This window comes from Asparagus officinalis, chromosome 10 (genome assembly GCF_001876935.1).
Source record: "Asparagus officinalis chromosome 10, Aspof.V1, whole genome shotgun sequence".
NCBI classification, from domain to species: domain Eukaryota; kingdom Viridiplantae; phylum Streptophyta; class Magnoliopsida; order Asparagales; family Asparagaceae; genus Asparagus; species Asparagus officinalis.
This window is the reverse complement of record NC_033803.1, coordinates 55,962,353-55,978,601: the sequence shown is the minus strand read 5'-3', so window position 1 is coordinate 55,978,601 and position 16,249 is coordinate 55,962,353.

Genomic DNA, 16,249 nt, shown 5'->3' with positions numbered 1-16,249 from the left:
CGGTTTCATGATTTATCGGTTTATCCGAGCTTCGTCGTTGATCTGAACTCTGATTTGGCAGTCCGGATCCCGATATGGCAGTAAATCCGCTTCATAGTTGATCTGAACTCTGATTTGGCAGTCCGAATCCCGATTTGGCGGTAAATCCGCCTTGGAGTTTGAGTTCGAATCCGTTATATAGTTGGATGACTCGTTGACTCACCGAACCGTTAGCTTGATTTCGCATGCGAGTGGATGTATTCCATTGTTTGCGTGCGGTTCGTTAGCCTCGTCGCCTCGTTGATCCGCTTCGTCGCGTGTCTTTTGGCTTTGGTATTATGGACTAACGATCGTGTTTGGATATGTCGCCCGATGGTTCGTTGGTTTGTTGAATCATCATGCCGAGCTGTGTTAAGGGACCTATAAGCAGTTTTATACGCCTAAAGATACCCCCTCCAAAGTATTTCAGTCTCATTCTTTTATAGAAGAGTCTGGAATACTTTGGATATGATTATCCCAACCTTCAATCGGTATGATGAGACCTTGGAATGGCTTCTGTTCTTGATTTCTTCAATCCTTCAGGTTATTCGGTGCTTTGTCAAATGTCTGTAAGGGTTCCGGTGCTGCATTTATTGTCTGACCGTTGTCTGAATTTTGAACTTGAAGTCGATTCCTGATTTTCTGATCTTTAGCTCGTGTTTGCTGGTTCAACATAGAACTGACCATCGATTGTTGGCGTTGAGTCTTTATTTGCGACGCGTTGTCCGGCGTAGTGTTGTTGAGTTATCCTTAAGAATATTTTTTAGAAAAATATTCTACAGAAACTTCTCAACCAAAAATAGGGAATAGTTTATACTCGTATACCTTATTAGAGTATTGAGAATGAGCTGAATTGGCCTAATAATGATCCAAAAAAGGCAGTAATTAGGCTCCAAAAATTTTCCGACCCTTCTGAATATCTGGGGGAGGAGTGAATGAATAAGGGACTGGACCATCGGTCGTTTTAAAGTCGTTTCGACACTCGGTTCAGCTCCAATTTGAATTTTAGTTCAAATCTGGTTCAAACTGGTTCAGAACTGGTTCAACCTGGTTCAAGACTGGTTTAGCCTCATTTGAACTGATTTATCTCCATCATGATATATTGACTCGTGTTGACTTTTTACTCGTAACACGTTGACTGACGTTAACCTAGGGTTTCGCGTTGACCGGCATTGACCCTAGGGTTTTGAACGTCGTACGTTGACTTTTTGATCGCAACGCGTTGACTGGCGTTGACCTAGGGTAACGCGTTGACCGGCGTTGACCCTAGGGTTTCGGATCGCTTGACGTTTGTTGGAGTATACACAGTTTAAGCTCTTGAGATATTGGAGCATGGCGGTCCTAAATGTCGGAGTTGTTAGATGCTCAAGTCACGAGACCAACTAATGAAGATGATGCTTCAATGACTTGCATTTATAGAATTTTTGGCAAATTCTCAGCCATCAACGGGTTTGATAAGCCTTTACCGACTACCGTTTGAGTCGGGCTAGCATGCGGATTGAGTCCATTCCGCATGTGGCGTTATGCTAAAAGAGTTAACCCTTTTAGTGCTACGATATTGAATACGTAGACTTCGTCTTTCTCCTGTGAAAAGACTAAACAACAACGTGTATCAGACGTTGACTTAGGATTTTTGGCAAATCCTCAGCCCTCAACGGATTTGACATGCTTTTACCGATTACCGTTTGAATCGGGCTTACATGCGGATTGTCTTAAGTCCGTTCCGCATGTGACGTTGTGCTAAGAGAGTTAACGCTCTTAGTGCTACGATATTGAATACGTAGACTTCGTCTTTCTTACGGGAATAGACTACCCGACAACGCGTGTTAGGCGTTGACTTTAGGATTTTTGGCTAACCCCCAGCCTTCAACGGGTTTGATAAGCCTTTACCGACTACCATTTGAGTCGGGCTAGCATGCGGATTGTCTAAATCCGTTCCGCATGTTACGTTGTGTTAAGAGAGTGAATTCTCTGAGACTTTGTGCTATGATGTCGAATACATAGGCTTCGCCATTATTGCGGGAATAGGCTACCCGGCAACGCGTATTAGACGCTGACTTATCCCTACTTAGGCTTCGGGATAAAATACCCCAGACTGGTATTCTATTGTCTTTTTTCTACGGCGAAAGACTAACCCGGCGACGCGTGTTAGACGTCGGCATATCCTTTCTTAGGATTCAGGATGAAATTCCCCATGCGTGTAAGACATGGATTTTGGTGTTATTAATAACACCCTGCCACAATATTGAATATGTGGACGGGTGTTCTTTTTAACGGTTAAGAACTAACCGGCAACGCGGGTTAAGCGCAGACTTATCCAAGGCGAACCCGAAATGAGAGAGGAAGAATTTTATATTCTATCTCCCGACACTGAAGAAGAAGAATTTTATATTCTATCTTCAGCTGGAAAGGAGACTCGAGGTGGGATCTCCACCCCCAGAATCCGGAAAGGTGAAACTAATAGTGGGATCTCCACTCCGAGAATCGAAAAGATTCAAATAACCCTAACTGTCGGAAGGTTTGATTACCGAACTAAAGATGAATTTCTCGTTTATCGAGAGTGAATTGTGGTTTTGGTCCTAACTATAGGAAGGTTTGACCAAGTAGGAGTTTGAGATGACCCTAACTGTAGGAAGGTTTGATCACTCGATTTGAAAGTGGACCTCTCGTTCATTGGAGGAATCGAGAGGGGATTTTGATTGTGGCCCCAACTGTAGGTTTGACCTGAAAGCAAAGGGAGTGGAATACAAGTAGCAGTAGAAATACTGGTTTGTACTGGCTACTCGATGATGGGTTTTGACGTTAAGTAATCAGGACTTAACACGTCAAGCTTTGGAAATTGCCATGAATTGGCGGATAGAAAATTTAGTGGACCCACCGTCAATGGACTTGATCAGTGGGGGGTTTTTGTGAGGAAAGATTAATCTGTCAAAAGGATCGAATCTCGTCTCAACCAGATAAATCATGAGAATTAGTGAATTTGATAATAATAATGGAAAACATTCTGACGTTTAGAGTCTAAATGTGGATGTTTTACTTATCACTTTTATAGTGATTGGGTTATCCCTAAGAATATCACCCGTGGTATTCTTTCGGGAACTTCCCGATACATGAATATCACTCGTGGAAAACATTCTGACGTTTAGATTGTTCGCAGGGAAAATTGCTTTCTTTGATGATTCCATTATTTTCTTTGACAACAGTTTATCGGTTACAAAGATCCGGTCTTTTTATAAGATCCGGTTACAATGAGATCAAAAGAAATAAAAATTACAACTTTCCTTATTTGTCGAACAAATCGCGAGATCCTGTTTTGCGGTCTCTCGCTTGTGTGGGTTCTTTGCCTGCGCCGGGGTTAATCCGTGGACCACCGCGCGATCTTGATCCGGTCGGATCTACACGGTACGACGGGTGTTATCTCACGAAGGAAATAACAGCTGAGGGGATTATTTCACCAAGGAAATAATAGCCCGTAGTAATCGAAATCAACCAAGCGAAATCGAGACTCTTCTCGGGATTAAAGACCAAGCTTTGATCCGGAGGGTTACCGTGCAGATCTCAGATCTGATCTCTCTCGAACTCCTGCCTTATTTGGCGTGGATGCTCGCCAAGAACCAGATCTGAAAGTCCGAGTCTTCAAAGCTCCAGAACTTCAAAGTTCAGTTTTTAATCCGGCAGAGTTTCGGCTCCAAAAGTTCCAACCCTTCACAAATGAGCCCTCCCTAGCCTATTTATAGGCACTCAGAACTATGCCTTGGCACAGGTGGCCGGCCACCTTGGTGGCTCGGCCACCGAGCCACCTTTTGGTGGCTCGGTTTTGGCCGAATCCACTTGGTGTTTGGTTTTTCCGTTTTTCCGGTCTCGTGGTTTATTCGAACTTCATTATTGATCTGGACTCTGATTTGTTGATCTGAATCCTGATTTGACAATCCGGATCCCGATTTGGTAGTAAATCCGCCTTGGAGTTCAAGTTCGAATCCGTTCCACGGTTGGATGACTCGTTGACTCACCGAACCGTTAGCTTGATTCCGCACGTGAATGGATGTATTCCGTTGCTTGCGTGCGATTCGTCGATCTCGTCGCCTCGTTGGTTCGTCGGTTTGTGCCGAGCTGTGCTAAGGGACCTATAAGCAATTTTATATGCCTACAGATACCCCCTCCAAAGTATTTCAGTCTCGTTCTTTTATAGAAGAGTCTGGAATACTTTGGATATGATTGTCCCAACCTTCAGTCGGTGTAACGGGACCTTGGAATGGATTCTGTTCTTGATTCCTTCAATCCTTCAGGCTATTCGGTGCTTTGTCGAATGTCTGTAAGGGTTCCAGTGCTGCATTTATTGTCTGACCGTTGTCAGATTTCTGAACTTGAAGTCGATTCCTGATTTTCTGATCTTTAGCTCGTGCTTGTTGGTTCAACATAGAACTGACCATCGATTGTTGGCTCTGAGTCTTTATCTGCGACGCGTTGTCCGGTGTAGTGTCGTTGAGTTATCATTAAGAATATTTTTTGGAAAAATATTCTCCAGAAACTTCTCAACAAAAAATAGGGAATAGTTTATACTCGTATACCTTATTGGAGTACTAAGAAGCAGTTTATACTCGTATACTTTTCGGAGTATTGATTTTTTCATTGCAACGCATTGATCAGCGTTGACCTAGGGTTACGCGTTGACCGGTGTTAACCCTAGGGTTTCGAACGTCGTATGTTGACTGTTTGATCGCAACGCGTTGACTGACGTTGACCTAGGGTTACGCGTTGACCGACGTTGACCACATGGTTTCAAACGTCGTACGTTGACTGATTGATTACAACGCATTGACTGGCGTTGACCTAGGGTTACACATTGACCGGCATTGACCCTAGGGTTTCGAACGTCGTACGTTGACTTTCATTGCCACGCGTTAACCTTGGGTCTACACAGTTTAAACTCTTAAGGTGTTGGAGCGTGGCGGTCCCAAATGCTGGGGCTGCAGGACCAACTATAAAAGTTGACTCGTGTGCGGCTACAGATCTTATCCCGAAGTCATTGGATGCTCAAGTCACGGGACCAACTAATGAAGCTGATGCGTCGGTGACTTTCGCATTTATAGGATTTTGGGCACCCCCCCAGCCATTAACGGGTTTGATGAGCCTTTACCGACTACCGTTTGAGTCGGGCTAGCATGCGGATTATTAAATCCGTTCCGCATGTGACGTTGTGCTAAGAGAGTTAACGCTCTTAGTGCTACGATATTGAATACATAGACTTCGTCTTTCTCACGGGAATAGACTACCCGGCGACGCGTGTTAGGCGCTGACTTTAGAATTTTTTGGCTAACCCCCAACCTTCAACGGATTTGATTAGCCTTTACCGATTACCGTTTGAGTCGGGCTAGCATGCGGATTGTCTAGATCCGTTCCGCGTGTAACGTTGTGCTAAGAGAGTGAATTCTCTTAGACTCGGCGCTACGTCTTCGAATACGTAGACTTCGCCCTTGTTACGGGAATAGGCTACCCGGCAACGTGTATTAGACGCTGACTTATCTCTACTTAGGCTTCGGGATAAAATACCCCAGAATCGAACTCTGGTGTCTTTTTCTACGGAGAAAGACTAAACCGGTGACGCGTGTTAGGCGTCAGCATATCCTTTCTTAGGATTCAGAATGACATTCCCCATGCGTGTAAGGCATGGATTTTGGTATTATTAATAACAACCTGCCACAATATTGAATATGTGAACGGGTGTTCTTTTTAACGGTTAAGAACTAACCGGCAGCGCGGGTTAAGCGCAGAATTATCCCTGCTTAGGTTTTAGGATAGAATACCCCAGAATCGAACTCTGGTGTCTTCTTCTTCGGAGAAAGACTAAACCGGCAGCGTGTGTTAGGTGCAGACTTATCCCTGCTTAGGTTTCAGGATAGAATACCCCAGAATCGAACTCTGATGTCTTCTTCTTCGGAGAAAGACTAAACCGGCAGCGCGTGTTAGGCGCAAACTTATCCCTGCTTAGGATTCGGGATAAACTTCCTAGGATGAATCCTAGATTGATAAATTCTTGGAAAAGGTCGGTGCGGGAAAGGAAGAATTTTATATTCTGTTTCCCGGTCTTCTTCTAGGGTGAAGGCGAACCCGAAATGGGAGAGGAAGAATTTTATATTCTATCTCCCGACACTGAAGAAGAAGAATTTTATATTCTATCTTCAGCTGGAAAGGAGACTCGAGGTGGGATCTCCACCCCCAGAATCCGAAAAGGTGAAACTAAGAGTGGGATCTCCACTCCGAGAATCAAAAAGATTCAGATAACCCTAACTGTTGGAAGGTTTGATTACCGAACTAAAGATGAATTTCTCGTTTATCGAGAGTGAATTGTGGTTTTGGTCCTATCTGTAGGAAGATTTGACCAAGCAGAAGTTTGAGATGACCCTAACTGTAGGAAGGTTTGATCACTCGATTTGAAAGTGGACCTCTCGTTCATTGGAGGAATCGAGAGGAGATTTTGGTTTTGGTCCTAACTGTAGGAAGGTTTGACCGAATGGGAGGTTTAAGACGATCCTAACTGTAGGAAGGTTTGATCGCTCAATTTATGGGCCTCTCGTTCATTGAAGGAATCGAGAGGGGATTTTGGTTGTGGCCCTAACTTTTATAAGTTTGACCTGAAAGCAAAGGGAGTGGAATACAAGTAGCAGTAGAAATACTGGTTTGTACTGGCCACTCGATGAAGGGTTTTGACGTTAAGTAATCAGGACTTAACACGTCAATCTTTGGAAATTGCCATGAATTGGCGGACAGAAAATTTATTGGACCCACCGTCAATTTTATGAGGAAAGATTAATCTGTCAAAAGGATCGAATCTCGTCTCAACAAGATAACTCATGAGAATTAATGAATTTGATAACAATAATGGAAAACATCCCGATATTTAGAGTTTAAATGTGGATGTTTTACTTATCACTTTTATAGTGATTGAGTTATCCCTAAGAATATCACCCGTGGCATTCTTTCGGGAACTTCCCGATACATGAATAATCCACCCCCAGCTTCCCTTGTGGAACTGGGTCCGACATTGTACTCAGTTACATGATTGGGTTATCCTTAAGAATATTACATATAAAAATTCTTCAGGAACTTCCCGTGAAAGAAATGAAACAGTTTAGACTCATATACATGTTGGAGTATTAGGGAGCAGTTTAACCTCTTATACCGGTCGGAGGATTAAGAAGCAGTTTATACTCTTATATTTGTCGGAGTCTAGAAAAGAGCAGTTTATACTCTTATACTTATCGGAGTGTTGTCGTTCTCATTTGGCTTATCTCAGCGTTATGACGCCGGCTTCAACCAAGGTTTGGATGATATTCTTAAGAGCGAAGCAATCCTTGGTGGGATGAAGGACCCTCCTGTGGTATGCACAATACTTTGGATCCGCAGTATTGTCAGCTTCCTCCTGATTTGCGATAGGTGGTAGCTTGATCTTGTTGTTTTCAAGGAGGGATTCGAAGATGGCTGGAACGTCTTCGTCCTTGAAGGAATACTCTTTTTGGAGTCTCGGATCCGAAGTCTTTTGCTGCCTTCGAGATTGCTGTTGTGACGTTCGATTAGCACCACTAGCAACTGTAGGTGCCTTGCCCTTACCACGAGAGGCGAAGTTTGAGTTCAGAGGATTAGCCGTCGGTAGGTTCCTCTCGGCCTTCTTCCTTCGGAGGAAGCGTTCGGCTTGTTCACCGCGCACCTTCAAGTCTTTCCAAGTGTTAGACGGTGCCGTTCCCATTGCCTCCAACACGTCCAATGCGAGGTTGTTGTGGCAAGTCTGGAGAATAAACTCCTCAGTGATCGGGTCCCGACAGTTCATCGCCTTGTTCCGGAACCTTTTGACGAAGGTGTCAACCAATTCCCCGTCCCTTTGTTTCTCGTCGAGCAACGTTCCGATGGATATCTCGGTGTCGTCGTCGAAGAAATTAGCGAGGAACTTAGTTTCTATGTCATCCCAGCTACTCACGCTTTCTGGCTTGAGGCGGCGATACCAATCGAAGGCGGCTCCACGAAGAGTGCCAACGAAGGACCGTACCATCAGAGGTTCGTTACCAGAGATGACCCCTAGGTGCGATTTGAAGTAAATCAAATGCTGAGTGGGTGAACCTTTCCCATCAAATGGCGTGAAGTTAATTAGGCTGAACTTCGCCGGGTAGGGGATTGATTCCCATTCTCTTGGGTATGGACAAGGAATGCATGTCTTCTTCATCTCTTGCGCGGAAATCAACGTATTGATTTTGCTCTCGAGGTTTTTAATCTTCAAGCTTTCACCTGAGTCTTCGTTGGCATTCTCGCTACCACCTCCTGCATTGATGGGAGGATTATTAGCATTGTGAGCTTCATCCGCACCTGTGTCCTCATCTTCCAGATCAATCTGGTTACGATGACTTGGCTCGCCTTGCTGATTTGTCAGCGCTCGGATTTGCTGGTCATGCATTTCTCTCATACTCTGCATGGCCATCTATATTTCGAGCTTGAAGCTCTCTTGCTGTTTAGCCATGGCTTCTTCGAGCATCTTGGCCACTTGTTCCGTGCTTATCATCAGTGACTCGCGGGGTTGCCCCTCGCTGGATACTGTATTATCTGACGCGACCGCCGAGCAGGCATCCGATTCCTCATCTTCTGAAGGTAATCTTTTCCGAATCCTACCATAAGTTCCTCGTATGATAGCTCCAGACTGTAGACGGGTTACACGTCGGGGTATTTCCGAAATTGACTCGGGATTATCCCGCGTCGATGTCCCATTGCTGGTCATATTGGTGGTGACCCTCGGGAATTCTCCGTCTTCAACTACCGTTCTTCTTCGTCGGAAACGCCTAGTCCTTGGTTTTGGCGTTTCAGTACTGAGCATTTTAAAGACCGAAACTCTTTCGGGGACCGTCTTGATGCAGTTGCACTCAGACAATACTGCCCGAATAAGTTTGGAACAGGGGCATTGAGTTTCTAGTTCTCGAGGACTCCTTTTTCTGGTTTTACTTGTACCCCCACCACGATAGTACAACTCATCGATTTGAAGGTCGGAGTAACCTATCGTGTGTTGGCACGACTTCTCAGGTATAACGCTATCGTCATCAGACGACAATGTTTCCTTCTGAGGGCGAACTACCTTCTTTGGGCTTTCAAGAGTCACGCGCCTCGAAACATGCCTTTGTGGATGTGAGTTCTCAGCGGGCTCCTGGACTTCAATGCACAAATTGGTGCGCTTAGCTACCCTGATCTCTTTGTCATGTTGAGGGTGACGGCGACTCCCAGCATGTTGAGTCGTTCGGGGCTTCTTTATCGGGCCCAAACGTTCTTGAACTGGAGCTTTGCATCGCTCGTCAGGAAGTGGCCCGAGGCGCTCCAAGACTGACCTCCTTCTTTGGGATGGTCCTGCGGGATCTCCCGGAGCATTTGTAGGAATCATCGGCGATTTAGGTTGGTTCGCCGGAGGTTGAACCTTTGTTGAAGGCTGCAATGGTTGCTTTTTAGCCTGAATCACCGCTTCAGACTTCGGCCTCCATACTTGGCGGGTTGGTGGCGCCTTCTTGGCTCACTTCTTCTGCAGTCCTTCTTACGGGACTTCTTGGACTCGAGGCCGCGTTGTTGCAGGGAAATATCGTTTTTCTTCATTGATGTCATTCGTGAATCTTCAAAATTAACAAGCTTTTTTGTGGTTTACAAAGAATCCGGTCTTTTTATAAGATCCGGTTACAACAAAATCAAAGAAAAAATAAAAAGATTACAACTTTCCTTTTTCGAACGAATCACGAGCTCCTATTTTGCGGTCACTCGCTTTTGTGGGTTCTTTGCCTGCGCCGGGGTTAATCCGTGGACCACCGCGCGATCTAGATCCGGTCGGATCTACACAGTATAGCGGGTGTTATCTCACGAAGGAAATAACAGCCGAGGGGATTATTTCACCAAGGAAATAATAGCCCATAGTTATCGAAATCGACCAAGCGAAATCGAGACTCTTCTCGGGATCAAAGGCCAAGCTTTGATCCGGAGGGAAACCGTGTAGATCTCAAATCTGATCTCTCTCGAACTCCTGCCTTATTTGGCGTGGATGCTCGCCAAGAACCAGATCTGAAAGTCCGAGTCTTCAAAGCTTCAAATCTCCAAGGTTCAGATCTCAATTCAGCAGAGTTTCACCATCAAAAATTCCAACCTCTCAAATAATGAACCAACCCCTCTATTTATAGGTGGCTCGGCCACCGAGCCACCTAGGTAGCTCGGTGAGCCACCTGAATGACTCAGTACTGGCCGAGCTCTCCCGGGTGTTCGCCGTTACGTCGGTTGTCCGGTTTCACAGTTTATCGGTTTATCCGAGCTTTGTCGTTGATCTGAACTCTGATTTGGCAGTCCGGATCCTGATTTGGCAGTAAATCCGCCTTGGAGTTCGAGTTCGAATCCGTTCCTCGGTTGGATGACTCGTTAACTCACTGAACCGTTAGCTTGATTCCGCACGCGAGTGGATGTATTCCGTTATTTGCGTGTGGTTCGTTAACCTCGTCGCCTCGTTAATCCGCTTCGTCGCGTGTCACTTGGCTTCGGTGTTGTGGTCCAACGATCGTGTTTGGATATGTCGCCCGATGGTTCGTTGGTTTGTTGAATCATCGTGCCGAGCTGTGTTAAGGGACCTATAAGCGGTTTTATACGCCTACACACAGTAACTGACAATTTAAGAAATAGAAAGATAGAACTATTGATTTCTTTCAATGAAATTGTCTGTTGTTGTTCATTTGATGTTTTGATTATTGTATTTTATCCTTTTCTTCAGAGTACTTATTTGTGGTTACCGAGATCACACTATGACTTTAAAAATTGGAGGTTTAAACTAATTATTTATTTAATGAAAATCAAAATTCTAATCATGTTCTTAAATGATATAAGTTTAGTTTCTATTTTATACAATATGAATGCTTTAGTTATCACAATTTTAGTTTTACCTTTTTCATCAATTGTTTCTCTGCTATGACCATATTCACTGAAAATTACATGCCAAGTTGACCTAACAATATTCCCAAGGGTTGCATGTTCCCAATTAAACATACTGCTTAAGATAACATATTGTTGACCTATATCCATATCATGAATCAAAGCATACCACAAATCTGGTAACATTGTATCTGCATGTCTTACAACTTTAACAAATATCGAGCATTTCCCCATGTGATGATAATATACTTGCTGAGTTGTCCTTTTATAAACACACAAACATGCATATTGGTCTTATTATGAATACAATCTGTTGATTGATCATTTGTCCTAGCTAATTAGAACAGAGACATGCACGCACACCTTGTATAGTGTAATATTTTATAAATTTGGTGGATTGATATATCTTCTTTTGATAATTATAGCATTTCTGAATAATGTTTAACATCACCAAAAGGGAATTTGTTGAGCTTGCCATTGATGGCAGCAACTACTTGACTTGGGCCTTGGATGTTGAAATGTATCTGGATTCTTGTGATTTAAACAGCACCATTGCTCCAGCTTCTCAGAGCACCTCTGCCCAGAAGGTAAAGGCATTGATTTTCCTTCGTCATCATCCCAACAAAGACCTAAAAAATGAGTACCTTACTGAAAAAGATCCTGTTATTCTATGGCAATCCCTGAAGGATCGCTTTGACCAATAGACGGCTATTATGCTCCTGCAAGCACAATATGATTGGTTGAACATGCGATTTCAGGATTTTAAATCCGTGACTGAATACAATTCAACTCTCCACCGCATTGTCTCACAGCTGAAGCTCTGTAAGCAGAACATTACAAAGGCTTAATTGATTGAAAAGACCCTCTCTACATTCCATGCAAGTAATCTTATACTCCAACAGCATTACAGGACCAAAAACTATTCAAAACACTCTGAATTGATCTCTGTGTTACTAGTTGCAGAGAAACACAACAGGACCAAAAACTATTCAAAACACTCTGAATTGATCTCTGTGTTACTAGTTGCAGAGAAACACAACCAACTTCTGATGCGCAACCATAATACACTCTGAATTGATCTCTGTGTTACTAGTTGCAGAGAAACACAACCAACTTCTGATGCGCAACCATAATGCTAGACCAGTTGGTTCACAAGCTTTGCCTGAAGCACATGCCACAAATCAGAGTAATATTCATGGGCGTGGACATAGTAGAGGTCGTGGACGTGGTCGCGGGTCTTATTATGGTGGTAGGGGTCGTCATCGTCACAATGCTTATGGTCTTTAGGACCGTGGCAAGGGTCAGAACAAGGATAAATATCCTTCAAATAAGCCTAACTCTCATTAATAGGTTGCAAATAACAAGCAAACTTGCTATCGGTGTGGATGTGAGGACCACTGGTCTCGCACATGTCGTACACCGAAACATTTGGTTGAGGCATATCAGAGAATGCTGAAGGACTCAAAGCGGAAGGCAAAACAAGGTGAAAAACATCATGCCAGTTTGCCTGAAGCAAACATGACCGTGAAAGATGATAATTATGATGATAATCAGAATCTGGACGATGATGACTTATTGAAGATGGAGCTTGATGATTTTGGTGACCAGGAGTGATCATGTTAGATGATGACTTATTGAAGATGGAGCTTGATGATTTTGGTGACCAGGAGTGATCATGTTATTTATCACTATCTATGCATGTTTTATTAGTCTATTGGTGACCAGGAGTGATCATGTTATTTATCACTATCTATGCATGTTTTATTAGTCTATTTCATTTTTCAAACTTGTTCTAGTTGCTTTTGTTAAGATAATTTGGAATTTTTCTAGACTAATTTTGCAAGATTTTGTAAGACAATTTCAAGTTCGTATGGGTTTGTTTAAATGATTATTCCCCCCTTACCTTATTTTTGTTGTGCTTATATGAATATTTCATTTTTAAAAAAAATAGCACGACAACTCTCGCATACAACCCATGGAGAAGGAGACTGTCTTGTGCTTGGTAGATAGTGCTACCACACATAATATCCTGAAAGTTAGAAAAATTTTCCAAACTTTGACTGAAAAACAAGGAAGTGTAACCACCATTGCTAACGACAATGTGTTCATAGTAGGCTCTAGCAGAACTTCACTAATACTTCCTATGGGTACAGAATTAATTATCAATGACGCATTATTATATCTAGAATCCAAACGTACCCTTTTTAGTTTTAAAGATATTCGGTCTAATTGAAATGAAAATGAGAATGGTGCTAAACATCTTCTCATGACTCAGTCAATTAGATGTTGGAAGTAGGTTATAGAGAAGCTTCCATCTTTCTCCTCAGGGTTGTACTACACATATATCCGACCTAATACTAATCATGTTGTAAGGATTTTTGAGATTTATGGACCCAAATTCTTTTAAATTCTAGCATGAGCTATTGGGTCATCTTGGGTAAAATATGATTTATCGGATTTCCTTAAATTAAATGGGGCATTCAAACTAAATTCAACCAACTGCATATCATAATTTCCCCCCTTTATCTAATACGTGGTGAAGAAGCGAAACATTTCCTATCTGCGTATTCTTTATTTGCAGTCTATGCTTCTATATCACCACCATAACGTACCTCTATGGGACCTCGGTGAAGGTACATACATTATTTATGAAACTCTGTTAATAATTTAGTACTTATGGCCCATGTTAGGGGATCAATTTACAGTTTGGTACGCTGACTGTATTTTTATTAAAGATCAATTCTCGATATTAGGGGGAGAATAGTGCCCAAAATACAAAATAATGTCAAGAAATTTTATTGATTAAAAAAAACTTCAATATTTATATCCACGTACTAGTCAAACTGAACCAGAAGTTCACATAATAATCTGCTAAGAAAAGAATGACTAAGCCCCATACTCATGTTGAGTATATCATTGATGATTTGGTATGCCAGAAGCATACTGTGGCAGAAGCATATAAAACATGTTAGTGTAAAAGATAAACGTCCGTGGCAAACTAAATTCTATATAGAAAGACAGTCACTCCCATAACCTCCGGAAGAGGTTCATCTTGAAGATGGAATCTCCATAAAAGTTGCACGTACTTGATAATCACAATACTGGAGATGCGAAACGACCAAATCTAATTGTTAAGGGAAATGACAAGGATTTTATTGACATAAAATAAGAATTAAAGTGGCCACGAATTTGTGAAAAAGGAGAAATATATAATAGAAATATAAAAGTTGTCGACAACATAGTTGCCTCTACAGTTGCTCTTACTATCTCCGAAAATAATCTGGATCTAGAACCTAAGTCGGTAGCAGAGTGCTTGAAGCACTCGGACTAGGTGAGATGGAAAGTGGCAATTGAGGCTGAGTTGAACTCGCTAAAGTATTTTGAACCCGTAGTCCATATATCCCTGTAGGATATAAATGAGTCTTCATAAGAAAAATGAGAATTATAAGGTGGTGAGATATAAAGCGAGATTCATAGCTCAATGGGTTCACGCAGACACCCGGCATCGATTTAGATGTAAAATATTCTCCTATTAGTGATTGTATTACATTCCGTAAGTTAATACCTATGGCAGAAACTATGAATTTATATATGCATTATATGTACGTCATGACCATATTTTTATATGAGTCATTAGACGCTAATATTTTTATATGAATGTCCCTGATGGACTTAAAATTCCTGAATTGAGAGAAAATGAGAATAGCAACATGTATAGCATTAAATTACAAATATCGTTATACGGTTTGAAACAGTCAGGTAAAATGTAGTATAATCAACTGAGTGAGTTCCTCCTGACGAAGGGATATACAACGTCTGCCCTTGTGTTTTTATAAAAAAAAATCCGAAAATAGCTTATGTATCATCTCAATCTATGTTGATGATATAAATATTATTGGAACACACAAGGAGCTTACAGAAGCTAGATCATGCATAAAGACGGAGTTTGAAATGAAAGACTTGGGAAAAATTAAGTTTTGTCTTGGCCTGCAGATCGAGCATTTCCTAGAAGGAATTTTTCTACACCAGTAGACCTACGTGAAAAGGTTTTGGAAAGATTTTATATGGATAAATCTCATCCACTTAGCACATCAATGGTCGTCCGGTCCCTCAAAGTGGATAAAGACTGATTTAGATCCAAAGAAGATAATGAAGAAATGTTAGGGCCAGAAGTTCCCTATCTAAGCGCCATTGGAGCACTTCTCTATCTCGCAAATTGTACCAGGCCTGATATTGCATTTGTGGTGAACTTGCTAGCAAGGTATAGTGCTTCTCCTACAAGGAGGTATTAGAATGGCGTTAAACATATCCTTCACTATCTTCAAGGTACAAAAGATCTTGGACTATTCTATAAAAGAAACGAATGGCGTTAAACATATCCTTCACTATCTTCAAGGTACAAAAGATCTTGGACTATTCTATAAAAGAAACCAAGATATGACATTGGTGGGCTATTAGAACACTGGCTACATATCTGATCCCCATAACGCCAGATCCTAGACTGGTTATATTTTTCTCTGTGGTGGTACTGCCGTTTCTTAGAGGTCTGTTAAGCAAACCATGGTGACTACTTCTTCTAACCACTCAGAGATTATCGCTTTATTTGAGGCCTCACAAGAATGTGTATGATTAAGATCGTTGCTACGACAAATTTGTGGCTTGTGTGATCTAGCAAAAGACGATATTATGCCTACTATCCTTTATGAGGACAATACAGCTTGTGTTGCACAAATGAGCAGTGGATATGTAAAAGAAACCATGACAAAACATATTGCGTCAAAATTCTTTTATCCACATGAGCTCCAAAAGAATGGCGAAATCACCATCGAAAAAGTTCGCTCAAGTGACAATCTTGCAGATTTGTTCACTAAATCTCTGCCTACATCAACTTATGAGAAATATGTTCATAATATTGGTATGCGTAGACTTGGAAGACTATCATCTTTAGGGGGAGCAAATTCTTAAAGAACAATCCTGAAGATTGGGCCCTGAAGGTCTATCATCATATTTTGCCCCTTTTCGCTAAGTTTTGTCCTACTGAGTTTTTCTTAGCATAGACTCAGAAGATTGTCATCATCAGGGGGAGTGAATTTTCAATGCAATTCTGAAGATTGCGCCTTGAAGGACTATAGTTGTACTCTTCTTTTCCTTTGCAAAGTTTTGTCCCACAGGGTTTTCTTAGATAAAGGTTTTTAATGAGGCTACTAATGCAACACAAGAATCTACTTATGTCTTGTACTCTTTTCCTTGACTAGTTTTTCTCCCACTGGGTTTTTCTAGCGAGGTTTTTAACGAGGCATTGACA